General features: G+C 38.7%; 1 long non-coding RNA gene and 1 pseudogene across 8 annotated transcripts in view; one reads left to right on the top strand and one right to left on the bottom strand.

The window, feature by feature from the left end:
* The window catches only part of LOC137849150 (uncharacterized), a 31,073-nt gene extending 26,254 nt beyond the window's left edge, over positions 1-4,819 (bottom strand). For 4 of the 8 annotated variants that reach the window (XR_011091741.1, XR_011091748.1, XR_011091740.1 and 1 more), the window contains exon 1: positions 1,828-2,405. This is a non-coding gene — a long non-coding RNA (uncharacterized lncRNA). Of the gene's footprint in view, positions 1-1,827; positions 2,406-2,426; positions 2,798-4,307 lie in introns of those variants that run through there. The other 4 variants (XR_011091745.1, XR_011091746.1, XR_011091744.1 and 1 more) reach the window with 4 other exon arrangements.
* Positions 2,808-15,599, top strand: LOC137849148 (serine/threonine-protein kinase RIO2-like; annotated as a pseudogene).
* Positions 15,600-16,413: the final 814 nt, after the last annotated feature.

Genomic DNA, 16,413 nt, shown 5'->3' with positions numbered 1-16,413 from the left:
CTCTGGCTGGACAGCAATTCAAATTCAAATAATAATAATAATAATAATAATAATAAAGCTCTCTGTCTTTCCTTCCTTTTTTGAAAACTAAGCAGTTATCACAATGACAAAGAAAAATGACTGCCCTCCTTAAGACATATGCAAACAACAGATGATTGATGATTATAGAATTTGGCTTACAGAACCTTAGTAACCAGTCAGAAGAACTGCCAATGGCATATACATGTATACAATTTTACCACATGGCATCAACTTGTACCCACCTCTGACTGCCACACACCTTAAGTTAGCACCACTCAGTCTGCAGGAAGGGGCTGTTACCTGCCTTTAATGTTAAATGTTTAATGTCTAAAAAACACACTACTGTGTATAGAACTTGTTGGAAGTCTCTCACCAAACATAAGAAACTTAACTAGCTTAGAAAACGAGCCAACCTTTCAGACTTTATGTTTATCCCTACTACTGAGAGCAGTACCACCACGATGAGGCAGAGCTGAGAAGCCTGCATGTGTGGAAAGAAACCTCACTAATGTACTGCACGAGCACTAAGCTTTACATACTGCTCAACATGAGCATTAAAATAATGGTGTGCTTTGCAAGCCCTATAGTTTTTAACAAATAAAAGAATCTGAAAAGCTGAATTAGTAAGTATTTTAGGAAAGACTTAAGTGTTAAATATTCTGTATCACTGAATTAAAGCTGAAAGGTTCCCATGTTATCCACTCTAAAAATATCCACTACCCTGCTTTACAGCCTTTTGGAGGCTGTTTTCAGCTACGATGGGGGAATAGACCCCAGCTAGACCTCACACGTATCAGACAAGCCTCAACTCCAATGCAAACGGAGCTGTCTGACCACCAACTAAGGCTTATGAAGTGACTAAACACTTCCTTGACAAGTGCCAAATGCTGATCTAAAATTCCAGATATAAACATGTAGGTAACATAGAGCCACCACTGTGGGCTCTTTATACATACAGCAATTACTTTTTTTTTTTTTTTTTTTTTTTTTTTACTAATTCAGACACCTTAGCAATTACCTAAACTATAAACTTTAACGCTCCCACAATCTATTCCCTTTAGGTTTATTACAAATTTTCATTTGAAACAGAACACCAGAAGCAATAAAACTGCTAAGCATTCATATCTATCTTGAGAACAGTAGTTTCCTAAAACTACTATGAAAGAGCCCACTATATGAACTGCACTGTTCAAACCTTACACTAACCTACAGCTTTTGGGGATTTATAAAACTCCTTGCAGAAGAGAATGTGCAGCATTTGTACACTTGGCATGGATTCTGCTGTTCATTAGAAAAACTTTATAAACACTGAGTTTTTTCTGACACCACAATGATCATTCATGTACATACACATATACATGCATGCATATAAAATGGGTGAAACCTATAATGCTTAAAAATACAAAAAATTGAATGTACTTATGTGTATTCTTCATTTTGTCAGCCAGGTCCTTAGAAGTATACTGACCAGTCAAAAATAACAGTATTTTTTACAGTGCTTATTAACAGTTACATCAGTACAGACTTCTAGAGAAGTTTCATGGTTAAACTTCTGACTTTAAGATCACATTTTGTTTTTTGCTTGTTTGTTTGTTTGAACTGTTCGTCTGTTCATGCTGAAATTTAAGATCTGATTTCACAAATTCAACTTTCCAGATGCCTTAAGAGCCAAGAATTAAATTCTGGATAGCCTTACTGTCCACTATATTATGCATATATTGAAACAGACAGCCTCTTAATTAGCTGATTATACAGGGAGTTAACATCCCCTTTTTTTGCATGGAGTTACCTCATTTGGATACTCACGTTGCAGTCACATATTCCTCATGTTTCTAGCAGAAATACTTTATAGACTAGTCCATATAGGCAGCCTATAAGAAGGACTACACGAGGACCTACATGAGAAACCAGAAAATAATTTCTCTGCCATGCCATCTTGCAGGACGGAGGGGGAAGGAACCACCACCAAAAAACACTTCAGTTTCATCTCCTGTTTTCTAAAACACTGCCGCCCCCCAGAGGCAGCGGTTTGCGAGCTGCAGCTCTGTCAGCTAAAATTTGCAAAATTCGAGCAAAATTTGAGCGCCTGAGAAACATTGCTGGGCGTTTTCGTGTTAACCGGTGCAGACAGAGGTAACCGTGATAACATATAATGGAAAACCAGCCTCCGTGAGCAACATCACACCGCAGGTTAGACATGATTTGTTCCCAGGTATTGCTACCTAACCACACACGGATGGGATGGCTGCAGCTGTATTTCTGCCTCTTTGGGCCCCGGTATTAGTTATGGCAATAACGGGGTGTCACGGCGAAGAAACGTGTCCGCCCCGGGACTCGAACCCGCAACCCCTGGGTCTGGAACCGCCCCGCCCCGCCCCACTGCCCTCTGCCCTCTGCGTGCGCACCGAGCGGGGCTGCCAGGCGCATGCGCACTGGGAGCCTCCACCCCCCCCCACACCCTCATGGCCGTGGGCGGTGGCCGCGCATGCGCAGTTGCAGCCGGGGGCAGCGCTCTGGGTGTCTGGTGCCGTGGGTGGTGTTCCCACTGGATCGGTCTGGGCAGATACACATGCAACCCCATTAACTCTTTTAGAGTAGAGCGAGGGGTTAAGCCATCACCTTAAGGCTTATTCTGTCTCGATTCGTAGAGGCTTGTTTTGTCTCTATTTTGAGTTGTAAGTGACTTTGCTACCGGCTCGGTATGCGAAGATACATCGGAGGACACGCGTCTCTATGTAGCTGCCAGGACCCAAAACAGGCTCCGCCGGTAGGGCGAGGTAGGGGAGAGGGGGGCGTGCGCATGCGCGGTGCGTCCGCGTGAGGCCGGCCAGCCCTGTGAGGGGGGTGCGGGCGCGGCCGCCATGGGGAAGCTGAACGTGGCCGTGCTGCGGTACCTCAGCGGGCAGCACTTCAGGGTGCTCACCGCGGTGAGACGGGACGGGACGGGACGGGGACAGGGGAAGGGAAAAGGGAAGGGAAGGGAAGGGAAGGGAAGGGAAGGGAAGGGAAGGGAAGGGAAGGGAAGGGAAGGCGCAGCTCCCCCCCCTCCCCTCCCGTCCCCTCCCGTCCCCTCCCCGCTGATGCCGCCGACCGTTCCCTCTCGCCCCCCGGCAGGTGGAGATGGGCATGAAGAACCACGAGATCGTGCCTGGCAGCCTGGTGGCGCCCATCGCCAGCCTGAAGCACGGCGGCTGCAACAAGGTGCTGCGGGAGCTGGCCAAGCACAAGCTCCTGGCCTACGAGTGGACCAAAAGTGAGTGTGGGGCCTGCGCTGGGAGCCTCCTCCCGGCCCTCCCGGTTCTTCAGCGCCACAGAAGTGCGGTAGCTTGGTCATTCGGGTATCCGGGGCGTTTGTGAGCCCCGTCTCGCCTTGGGGCTAGCTGGGGAATGTGAACTCCTTCAGCAACAAATGGTGTTGGTGATTTCTGAAATTCATGGATTCGTTTGTCCAAATTCGTGGATAAAATAAATAATTGTTAGCTAAGGTAGTATTTAAGTTCACATAGGGATCAGCCCAAATGTGTTACAGTCTTACAGCAGACAAACTGGAGCGGACTGCAAAAACCTTATACCTTCAGCCAGTCAGGAACGATCACTAAAGTAGTATTTATTCTGTCCCATTCTGTTAGTAGCGTTGGATTTCCTTTAGTCTTGCACTTGCATCTGGCTTTGCAAGCACAACGTGGGAGTCTTCATGAAATTCATCTCCTTTTTGTCTCCATTTTTCAGACCATTAAGGTTTGGTTTAGGTCTTTGAAACAATCCTGAATCCTTGCCGTGTCTCCTAAGTAATCATCTTTCAAAGTAATCCTATGCAATTTGAACCATTGTCACTGCCTGCGTTACCAAGGGGCTAACAAAATGTCTACTTTTTATCCAGTTAGTTTTCAAAAGGCTTGCACGAATTTAAACTTACTGTCAAGTTGGGTTGATACTAGCCAACAGTGAAAATACTATTTGAGTGTTGTGTACCATAAGCAGGAAAAAAAAAAAGAGAGACCAAAATGAAACTTCTTTTAAAAGAAATACATGCATAATATGGAATGAAATGTTGTGTAATTTATTTTTTCCTAGCTGTCCAGGGCTATCGGTTAACTAATGCAGGATATGATTACTTTGCCTTGAGAACTCTGTCTTCCCGGCAAGTCATCAGTTCTGTTGGAAACCAGATGGGTGTTGGCAAAGAATCAGGTAACTTAAAAAAGTGTTTTCAGTATATAATTTTTTTTTTTTAGAAGAAATGGGTCTGTATTTTTGTTAATTTGTTGGAAACTTGGTGAATTTACCTTTGGATAGTCATATCAGTTAATCTGTCAAACACCAAAATTTATGGTCACTTCAAGTTCTGTGTGAGTCTTGACTACATCTGATTTTTTTCACAAGTGTTGTTCCACTTTGACCATTTTGTACAATTCTTGGATGGTTCCTTAAAAGGTATTTTGCAAACAGGTGACAGTTGTCTTGTGACTTGCAAAGAATTTTGAAGCCTTCTGTCAAAAAAAAATAACATCAAATGTTTCATCCCACCTAAAAAAAAAAAAAAAGTAATATACAGTCCAAACTATTGGAGTGCTATCTTGGTTTCTCATGCTCATATGTTGATTGTAATTTGGCACAGCATGTCTTTTGACATTAAAAAACGACGAAAAAAAAAAAAAGAGGATTATTGGGGACAAATGGTAAAAATGAAACATAGCCAATTGCTAACACTGTTTTAAAGTAAGAGGTACCTTGAGTTTTCTGTCCAGTCAAGAGAAGTCTTTTCTAGTGTGCAATTAAGTTACTTCTTATCCCCTAGTCTGAAATATGTTTCAGATCAGATGGATTGTTCAACCAGATGATCTTGGAGGTCTTTTCCAACCGTAATGATTCTATGATATTCTACTAGTGGAGCAGCATAATCTCTTCACCAATGACTTCTTCTTGTTCAGATTTGTAATACATAATATACAAATTTGGTTGTCTTTTCTGTTAAAAGAAGTGTAGTAGACTTTGCTATTCCAGAAATAGCAGTTACATGAAGTCAAGTAACCGATTTCTCACTGCACTGTTGCATTATATACCTGTCAGATACCATTTATTTCTCAGATCTGTGCTGCTGTTTTTTCTCCTAGATATTTATATTGTTGCAAATGAAGACGAGCAGCAGTTTGCAATGAAATTGCACAGGCTTGGAAGAACTTCCTTTCGCAGCCTGAAAAATAAGCGTGACTACCATAAGCACAGGCACAAAATGTCATGGCTGTATTTATCCCGGCTAGCAGCAATGAAAGAGTTTGCCTACATGAAGGTAGGTGGTTGTTTGCACCATATTAACAACGATGTAATAGTCTGGAATGTACTTCTCAGATTATCTTCTCATCACTTCATATTTGCAGTATATGTTAGGATGTATGCTTTTTATTTGTTTTTTTTTAGTGGACTTAAAGTATACATTTCAGAGAATGACAGTGCTGATGCATTTTGTATACTTTCAAGTGACAAAATCAAACTTTGCCATGGAAGTCGTATGGAACTGAAGCAATTTCCATAAAATTTCAGGTGAAGCTGTCCAGTCATCTGAGTCTTAATAAAGGCAGTGAATAAACTATCGCCATTTCACTTAACCTTGTCTTAGGAAAGACTATATGCTAGGGAAAATTCGTGAAGTATCTACTAGTATTTTAGTCTTGTCAATTTGGATCACTTCCACAAACATAATTACAGAGTATTTGTTAGGTCTGTAAGCGATGAGTTTCAAACTGGGGGGAGAGCACACTGAGAGCAGCCCTGCAGAGAAGGACTTGGATGTTCTGGTGGATGAAAAGCTTGACATAAGCCAGAAGTATTTGTTTGCATCCCTGAAGGCCAGCAGCCTCCTGAGCTGCATCAACAGAGGAGTGGCCAGCAGGTGGAGAGAGGTGATTGTCACCCTCTGCTCTGCCCTTGTGAGGCCCCACTTGGAGTGCTGCATCCAGGTTTGGGGCCCCCAGCACAAGAAGTATGTGGAGCTGTTAGAGTGGGCCCAGAGGAGGACCACAAAGGTGATCAGAGGGGTGAAGCATTTCTCCTGTGAAGAAAAGCTGAGAGTCAGGGTTATTTAGCTTGGAGAAGAGAAGGCTTAAGGGAATGCTAATAGCAGCCTGCAGTACTTAAGGGGGCCTACTGGTAAGCTGTGGAGGGACTCTTTCAGGGAGTGTTGTGATAGGACAAGGAGTAACAGTTTTAAATTAAAATAATGGTAGATTGAGATTAGATACTAGGAGGAAATTCTGTGCTCAAGATGGTGAGGCACTGGCATAGGCTGCCCAGAGAAGCTGTGGATGCCCCATCCCTGGAGGTGTTCAAGGCCAGGATGGATGGGGCTTTCAGCAGCCTGGTCTAGTGGAGGTGTCCATGCCCATGGCAGAAGGGGTGGAACCAGGTGGTCTTTAAGGTTCCTTCCAACCTGAGCCATTCTGTGAATCAAGTGAATGATTTGGTAAATATGGTTAGAGCAAGCTAACAGAGCTACAAAATACTATGGCCTACCTTTAGTTAATCTTTAATGTAGTGTAATACTGGATATTAATATTTAAGAAGTAACTTTTGCCTTACTGAGACTGAGTGTGGATTACCTGACCAGGCCAAACTGTATTTACAAGAACTGTTGAACCTTTTTCTAACACCCTATTCCCAATTATCTGCTGGTGGTTTCTTAAGCTAACAGACCAGATACGATTCTGCTGTTTTTCTATCCCGTTGTGTTTTCCTGCCACCTGCAGGATAACTAAACTCTGGAAAATACAGAAGCATAGTTAGTAGTGAAAGTTCAGATTGCTCTTCCTCCTTAAGCACATGATTTGACTTTTACAGTTAGCAGTTGAATAATGTGTAGGATGCTGCTTCCGCAATGGTGCTTAACTGCTTATCTTATATTTGTAGTTTGTCATGTATGTAATGTTTTCTTAATGGTTATCTTTTATTTTTTCAATATGTTATCTCTTTCCAGGCTTTGTATGACAGAGGATTTCCTGTTCCAAAACCTGTAGACTACAACAGGCATGCAGTTATTATGGAACTCCTTGATGGCTACCCTTTGTAAGTTTGGAAGCTTGAAGTCTGTTTTACAGAAACCCTAACAACGATAGGTTCAGTAAGACAGCAGGGATGACGTTTTTCCTTATCGTGTGAGTCAGTTCTGATCATGCTGAATAAAGCATGAATAAAGTCAGGCCCAGAACGGCTAGGGTTCTGCTTCATTATATTTGGAGAAATTGGTGAGAGAAGGAAAACTAAAAACATACTCTCTTTGTCCAAAAAGACTGGTGGAAATAGACTTTTTTTTTTTTTTTTAAGTACGGAATACATCAGAGGAGCAATGTGATACAGAGGTTAGTGCTACAACCATTTTCTACACAGAAATTTTATGTTCTATATGTTATCTATTCAATGATATTCAATATTGATATATTCAGTATATCAAATATTCAGTATTGAGTTGTGTATCCTCCACGTTCTGAGCTCCAGTTCATGATCCATGTTGTGGTAAAGATTCAGGTAGGATTACAACTTGTACAGTTGCCATTGTAGAACTTCTGTGTTGATTTTTTTGGGGGGTGTTTGTTTTTTGTTTGTTTTATTTTTTATTTTATGTATTTGTGTGCATTGAACGCTGTTTTTTGCTCAAGGAAGATTACTTTTCTTCAGTTTTTCAACATCCAGAAACATGAAAAAATGTTGAATTTTGTATGTGAATGAATGGCTTGTTTTGTTTCCATAGCAGAATGCAAAATAGCTATTTCATAGAATCATAGAATCATAGAATATCCTGAGTTGGAAGGGACCCTTAAGGATCATCAAGTCCAACTCTTGACACCGCACTATTTGATACTCTATATAATGTACAGTAACAAAGGTTCAGTGTAATTAATCCCAAAGTATACAGTTGAAGAGTTAAATTGAAGAAGTGCCTTTTAAGACTTTATTCTATCCCGTTTCCCCGCCTTTGTTAAATAGTTCCACATCTGTCCTGTAGACAGAAAGCTTTAAAGTTACATGTGGGCATTGCAGGTGAGGCTTACCATGCTATCCCAGTTCTGCAATTTTAACTAAGCATTTCCTGAAGGAGATGCTGTACTAGATGAGAAATTATTTCAGGTGATCAGCATCTCAGAAGATACCAGTTTAGATGACTTCCAAATTCAAAGAACAAATGATATATTTTATGATACAGACCTCTGGCTATAAGAAATGTCACCAATTAATTTTGCTGTTAATATGAAAATATTCAACAGCAGCCTATTACAGAGCTGCTTGAATTCCATTGTGTTTTGTTTGTATGTGCAACTGATATGTTCTCATAACACTACAGTGTTGCATTCAGGCCAAAATATATCACAAATTAGCTGTAAATGACGGCTTCTTGACAGCTCCTGGTATAATAAGACAGCTGCCTATTTATTCTGCTTGTAAAAATAAGGTGATGTCTATTGTGCGCACTTTTGGGGCAAAACATATACTTTGCTTTTATTCTGGAGTTTATGCTGGAGTATATTCTGGAGTGCTTTAAGCTTTTTTTTTTTTTTTTTTTGGCTTTGCCTTATCCCCAGCTTAGTCTTGAAAACACTTTTTTGTGAGACATTTGAATGGCATTTGAATACAAGAAGACCTAAGTTACCTAAAACAATCCAGACATAAAAATTTGCTGATCCATTGTTTAAATTAGGCAGCATAACCATCGTGTTTGATAGGAGTACAAGAGACAAAGGGCTTTAGTTAAAATGAGGGATTTAACCTGGAGATAGGAGAAGCTTTCTCCCCATGAAGGCAGTGTGGTGGAGATTGCACAGTATGTTTCCATCCCTGGAAACTTTCAAGCCCGCATTGGTAGAGCTCTGATTAGTCTCATCTAATCTCAGAATTGACATAGCTGTGAGCAGAGTATTGGACTAGTAACCTCTGGAGATCCCTTACGACTCAAATTGTGACCCTGTCATTCTCTCAGATGTAACTCATATGCCTTGTCTATATTTTTAAATTAATTCCTTCAGGGTTCAGGATATTTTCTTTTTTATTTAACTTTACAGATGCCAAGTACACCACATCGAAGACCCTGCTGCTGTCTACAGTGAATTAATGGATCTAATTGTAAAACTTGGCAATCATGGTTTGATTCATGGGGATTTCAATGAATTTAATCTCATACTGGATAATGGTGATCATGTCACTATGATTGATTTCCCTCAGATGATATCAACATCACATCCAAATGCTGAATGGTACGTACAAATGATGTATGCAAAATAAACCAGTTAAGTGCTGATAACAACAAATAGTCAACCATGATTTGTTTTCATAAGCCTGCTTCAAATTCTTTTTCTACTGTTTTCACCATACATTACAAATGCAATTTGTTTCATAAATGAGTAGAAATCTCCTTAGGATAAATGTGTAATTAATTGCTTCTCAGTTAATATTATTTCTTTCAATTAAGAAATGAATAGAAATAATCTGCATTTATGTATGTATACCTACACGTGTACTTTCTCACTTCGAGTCACTGATGGTTATTAATATTCAAATAGAAGGCAAGAAAGTAGAGTAAAAGTTTGTCATACCAGTAGACTTAATTTCCTTGATTATTGCATTTTTACAATTCTGTATTTTTTAAACAGGTATTTTGACAGGGATGTTAACTGCATGAAGGAGTTTTTTAAGAAACGCTTCAACTATGAGAGTGAGCTCTTCCCATCATTCCAAGATATCAGGTAAAAAATGCCATCTGACTCGTAATTCCCCCATGTTATGGTAGTTACGTTGGTTTTCTGAGAAAAATGGATGCCTCTGAGAGATGATTTTAGAAGTGAACAGGGGGAAAAAGAGCCAATTTGAAATATTTTTGTCATTCTTACAGTAAAAAGGATCCATACTGTCTTCACTGGCAGTTACTAAAAGTGGTTTCCAAAAACTGAAGCACGTCTTAAAATCTGCTGTCTCCTTTGTCTTACCTCTTGCAGCTAGGGGAAAGAGATACATCCAAATGCCGTAAATGTTACGGTGACGCAGAATTAGTTTCTCTGACTCTTAAAACCATATTTAACAGTCCTGGGGGATCAAGTATTAACTTAGTTTTTAATTTTAAATTTAATTTTCAAAACGCTAGTACATGTGGTGACCGCCTCTTCAAATATTATCTTCAAAATTTTTCTACTGTAGTTTGTCCCTTTTGAAAAGCAAACAATTTTCTCACATATTTTAAGAGCAAAGCTGATTCAGTTAAAAGGGTTTTATATCACTCTGAGCCCTTTCTCAAAGGGGAATTGTCTGTGTGTGTGTCAACATGTCCTTCATCGTTCTGTTTGCACAAGCATAATTTAAGTATTATATTTGTTAAAATCAAATTGTTTGCTTTCAGTAAGTGCTGATTATGAAGATGGAATCATCTTGTATGAAAGTCTGGTTCTGTCAGGCTACATTCTGCTAACTACCCAAAGCCCTGCACTGTAATATGTTACCTATGTTCCAATGGAGTATACTCTTTTTGTTAATAGCATGGTAATTATAGTCTAACTTGATAGTATTTTTAATCCAAAATACAGCATAATGATTTGATATATTAAAAGAAAGCTCACTTCTATTTCTTTCAGGAGAGAGAGTTCTCTTGACATAGAGATTGCTGCCAGTGGTTATACAAAGGAAATGCAGGAAGATGATGAGCTGCTTTTCCCAGAGTGCTCTGATGAGGATGATCATACAACAGAGGAGAGGGAATTTGTAGAAGATGCTGAAAGTAACGCCAACTTCCTCAGCCAAGATAAAGAAAACAATGCAGACTTCATATATGAAGTGGTTTCTGAAAGCAGAACCTCTGAAGACTTGTTATCACAGTGAAGATGCTGAAGCCACAGAAAGTAGTGAAAATTCACAAGGACTGAGTATGTCAGAGTTGAGTTCAGCCTTAGAAAAGGTTGAAGGGCAGCCTGTGCTTTCGAAGTCCAGTGAAGATGCAGAGAGTTGTGCACTTGGTTTTTCTGAGCACAAAAGAATACCTGACAATGCTGCTGAAAATCAGACAGAGGGCAGCAGTGATAAGGACAACGATGAATGCCCTGATCTGGTTGACTTGTCAACTTTAAATAAGGAATTGAGACCTTACAGGTAAATACTTATATTTACTGTCTAGTGGTGTGGTGAAATTTTCTTCTTTTTTCTTTATTTCTAGTAATAATGTGAGTAAAAGTTTTTTTTTTTATATTAAAACGCTGCTGCTGCTAAGTAGCTTTGACAAGTGAGTTTATAATTAGAGTGCTCTTTCTCAGCCTCTGCCCCTCATTCGGCTGAAATTAGCAAGAACAAGCTCTTTGGAATATATTATTCAAATATATTTTACTGAACGTCATACCATGTGGCTTTTAATGCCTTTACTGACACACTTGGAAATTCCTTCTTACCTTTAAGCTAACCCCTTCTTATATAAAATTCAAACTATTAGTTTGCAAGCTCCCCATGTACCTGAATGCATATATAAAGTTCATATACCCTGTTTTCTTTTTGAATTTTTCCTTTTTCATGAAATTCTACGCCTAGGCAATGTACAGAATCTGAATTAATCTTTTTAGTGTTCTGAAGCTTCTTTTTCTTACACTACTTTGTGTAGTATGTATGTGGCTATTGCACTATAATCCTTCCTGTCATAAAATGTGTTTTTTGAACTAGTGTTAATATTTCAAATGTAAATGTTCTTTCTGTAGTACTCAAATGTTCTGCTAGCACTTTTGATTGTATATCAAAAAAAATGACTGAAACATGATGCTCACTGAATGGAATAAAACATTAATTTACATATTTTAGAAATGAAGACAGTATGGTTCATATTGCGGAGCACAGAACAAGAACTAAAAGTACGTCAGCCAGCAGTGTTGGGAGCTGTTCAACCATTCCACCGGTAATTATTACTGCTACTGTCTAGTTTACTCTGATACCATCTTAGGACGTAGCTGTTGAAGATATTTTTACAAATACCTAGTTAGCAGTAACTGTCTTTAATTGATTACTACTATGTACATCTTTGGTTTGTAGTTCCATGTTCACAGAAAATAGGTCTGATGCTTTCTACATGTTTACAAGTGAATTATATCCAGTGCTGTACTTCATGTGTTGTTCTTTGCTCTTTCACAAAAGCTCTACTCCGGCATTAGCAACTTTAATTTCATTTCTGTTGCTAGAAATCAATTCTGTTGCCCATAATTAATGTTTTTGTATTTTAAATTTGCATGCGTGAGTAAAGATTTAACTTGGCCTTTTTTCATCTGTCTTTTTAACACATCTCTTACCACATTTCTGAAACATAGATATGAATTCATTGTAGTCATGGTGTCTTTGGCAATATGAATTTGACTTTCAGCATTACATAAATCAATACTTTGTGGCAGAATTTTACATCTTTCTTCATCCCTACTCAGTATACTATCCAGTATGGCTACCTCTATCACATTTTAAAGAGTGTGTCTAAATTTTAAATGGAAGAAAGGCCAGTTTTATGCATAAATAAATGTGTTAGGGAACAGCATGTTTGCAAGTTGTGTAAGACTTTTACAGGACTTCGTGTGAAGGAAAGAGAGACTTTTGTTAGTCATCCCTGTTCTTACTGTAGGACATGGCCTTGTGCCTTATTAAGGAGAAAAAGAATTGAATTATGAAATGAAGTAAAGAAGAGCTAGGATAAATGCTAGGAATCGCCTGGCTTCTGATCCATGCGATACATATTTTTTCCCTTTCAGTTTGCTAACCTAAATGTGTAGGATTTCTTTTGAAATCGCCTATAGATCCCTATTTGAAATTATATTTCTGTACACCAGTAGGTGGTAGCAGTGGTCACTCACTGTAGAAACCTTCCTGATTGTTTAGCGAACACATGTTTTTTCTGTAGGCAGACACATCAAACTTGTTAAAATATTCAAATGGCATTTAAGTACCTAATATTCTGTTCTAAAAGAAAGATAAAAGCAGAAGCAGCTTTCAAGAGATTCAGCCACATAAACATCCTGTGTCAATTTACTTTGTGTAATCTTTCCATTTATATGCTCTTACGCTAAGTAAAATGTTTCTGCCCATTGTTAAATCTTATTTGAACTTTTGAATACTAGAACTAAAGAAAGGATATGCATGATGAGCTATTTGTAACATCAGAACGTGATTGCAAAACTAAAAACACAAAAGGCACTGCAGTAAGACCCACTGAGCTGCTTAGAGCCAATGCCTGTTACTGCTTCTAGCACTTCTCTGTTGTTTATATAGCTTTCTCAATGAAGAAACACATTAAAACATAAGCAGGTTTCCAGATTAAACACACAGAAGGAATTCATATGGGCATGTATAAACAATAGCAGTAATAGCAGTAGGTGCAGTCATAGCTGGGTGACTGTGCCAAAAAGAAAGCCTTATGAGTTACAGACAATAAGCTATTCCAGACAAAATAAAATGTCTTGTTGTGCTTGTACAAATCTTTGTAGGGACTGCTGCAATTTAATTATAGGAAATAATGCAAACTATGCAAAAATTTAAATAATAAATGATAGATTTGTTTATTCATTTTGCTTACAGTCAGGCTTAGGATGATGGAGAGACTAGTGAGACTTGCATGCTGTGGTTGAGCAGTAGTATTTTGTGAATTTACATTTTTTGCATAGTGAAAATATCTGGTATTTGTATTGCAAAGTTTCTTCTAGCGAGCCTTGTATGAACTGTGAAGGAAGTCATCTGTCCACTGAAGTGGGAGAAGTAGAGAAGCCTTCTTTCAGAGCTCTGCCTATAAAAAGCAGAGGATGACAATTGTCTTACTGACAGAAGAAAAACATCAGTGGCCCAGTTTAAACTAGTTCTTACCAGCTTTCCTCAGGAATTTCTTCTGGAATATTTTTAAAGAGCATTCACAGATTTAATTTCCAAAATGCTCTTGTTTAAATACTGAGTTCTGCTAAGCTTCCGAGGAAAGAAAGACAGATCTTATACTACTCTTTTTATTCACATTTTTGATAGTCAACCTGCATGTGGTAAAGCTTAGGAAACTACTATTCAGGTGAATACTATGTAATTACTACAGCATTCTTACTGAAATCAGGATTGGGTACCTGGATTTATTTACTACCTTGTATTTGCATAATTTAGTTGTATTAGTCACAGCAGTTTTTAAACAGTGCCAAAAGAATTCTTTCTGGTTCCTGACTTAACTACCAACTTACTACTTAATGTGCTGACAGTATCATAAACAAAAAACAAGGCAAGAGAAATTGGGGTAAATGCAAAAGAAATGTTACTAGATTGTGGGGTAATTTTGCACCAGCAGGTACCTCAGCTCCTCCATGCTTCTCTTAGCCCTGTCCTCAGGTGGAAAAAGGGGGAGAAAACATGATGACGTAAAAAATATTCATGGGTTGTGATAAGGACAAGGAGATCTCTCCTTGTGCTGGAGCAAACTCTCTTGGTCCTTTTTCTACTTACAAGATGTTTGTCAAATCTCCAAGCACAGGACATTATCATTTTTGCTGAAGGCATATGTTTTGCACTGAAAAGTACTGGTTCATTATGATTCCTGAATGAAAGGCACCTAAACTCTGCAAGATATCACCTAAGATGCTTTTTATTAGAGCTAACGCTAAAAGAAAAAAAAAATAGCACAGGTGATCGTACACCCCTTCAAATGCTAGAGCCCTGACCCTGACTCCAAACCACATAGCTATACTGTAGACCTTGTCTGTAGCAGAGGTTCTCCCCTTTCACTCAGTTGAGATAATTACATGATTTTCTTACAAAAAACAACTCTGCTTGCTCAATTTCTGCTGTTGAGAAGAGGTGAAGTTCTTATTATAACTTCTTTCTGCTCTGTTAGATAAAGGCAAGACCACAGAGCAGTGGTAATCACTGGAACCAGGCGGAAGCTGCCTGCAGGCTCCTCTGTCCCAAGAAGCTGGCTGAGTTTGCCCCAGGCCAAGGGATTTGTGCAGCCCCACAGGGGGTTCTGGGGCCACACAGTATGGGCAGTGGCAATAATTGCCAGGTCAAATTATTTATTTATTTAATTATTTATTTAATTATTTATTTAGGTCAATTGCCAGGGCAGGCCTGGGCAAACTCGAGTTAACCCTGGTGTGGATCACCAGCTGCTCAGCGCATGGTGGTTTTCTCGACAGGTTCACTACCACATGTTCATGTTAGTACTGAGAATACAGTATCATTATGGTAATGTTAGTACTAAATGATGTTCAAAAACTTTTGATACTGAATTGTTTATTTATTTGTAGGAACTGGTGAAAAGGAAGATAAAACGTCAGCTGACAAAACAGCAGAAGTCTGCTCTGAGGCGACGACTACAGAAAGGAGAGGCAAACGTTTATACCAAACAACGTCGAGAAAATATGCACAACATTAAGTCAAGCTTGGATGCAGCTAGTTTCTGGGGATAATTTATCATAGCTGCCACCGAACATGAGAAAACTCACAGTACATACAGCTAAAACAGTTACCTAATAACCAAGCATCCTTTTATACAGTGGAGGAAAAAGTTCTTAACAATACCGTGTATTTTTGGAAACTAATAAACATCATGCTGGTTCCTCTGGTTTTGTTTGCATGATTTTATTTTGTGTTCCTAGTTAAAAATATTGACTGTGATTTAAAATAAATTAGTAGTACTAGGTACGATCATTTAAGTACAGTATTTCCAACAGTATCTTGTTTTAGGTCAATTTTACTGTTTTTGTATAGATTAAGAATCTTCTGATGTGCAGAGGATTCCTCTTTAAAAATTTTCCTTTGTTCCTACAACATAAAATTTAAATGTGAAATTCTGCCCTCAGGTTACAAACAGATATTTGTTTGATTTAATTAAAAATCAAAAGGAAATAAAAACTGATAGCTTTTAACACTCTAAACTTTCTTTTGAACCTGTACAAGGATCATCAAACAACATGATAATGTACATTCTTTGAACCAAGCAATTCTTACTTGTTTTTCCTTTCACTCCAGGATCTTGTATAGATCTTGAAAAGATCTATAGATAAGAGAAAAGGAATAAATCAGTGCTGTAGAGATCTGGCAGTCACTCAGGTTTTGAATTTGGCTGTGCAGTTACCAATAAATCTAATTCATTTAACAATTTACATAAAGTGGTGAGCATTCTGAACTTCTCTTTTTAAAAAATATTACCATGTTTTTTTTTTTTTTATGTTATTTTGGGTCTCTGAAGACCTAGAAAAACAAGTATCTTGATGTATCTGTGATTTAGGTGAAGAGCCTTCCTAGAGACGTATGACATGGTAAAGTTTGTCATCAACCCATAGTTTGCAACGTTTTAAATCTTTTACTTGGCTGGGGAAATGAGGAAGTTTGGATTTGAGGTTGATTTTTTACTCACACCTGATACTATCTATATTC

This window comes from Anas acuta, unplaced genomic scaffold (genome assembly GCF_963932015.1).
Source record: "Anas acuta unplaced genomic scaffold, bAnaAcu1.1 SCAFFOLD_67, whole genome shotgun sequence".
NCBI classification, from domain to species: domain Eukaryota; kingdom Metazoa; phylum Chordata; class Aves; order Anseriformes; family Anatidae; genus Anas; species Anas acuta.
Note: the sequence above shows the minus strand (reverse complement) of the source record. Positions and strands in the feature narration are given on the sequence as shown.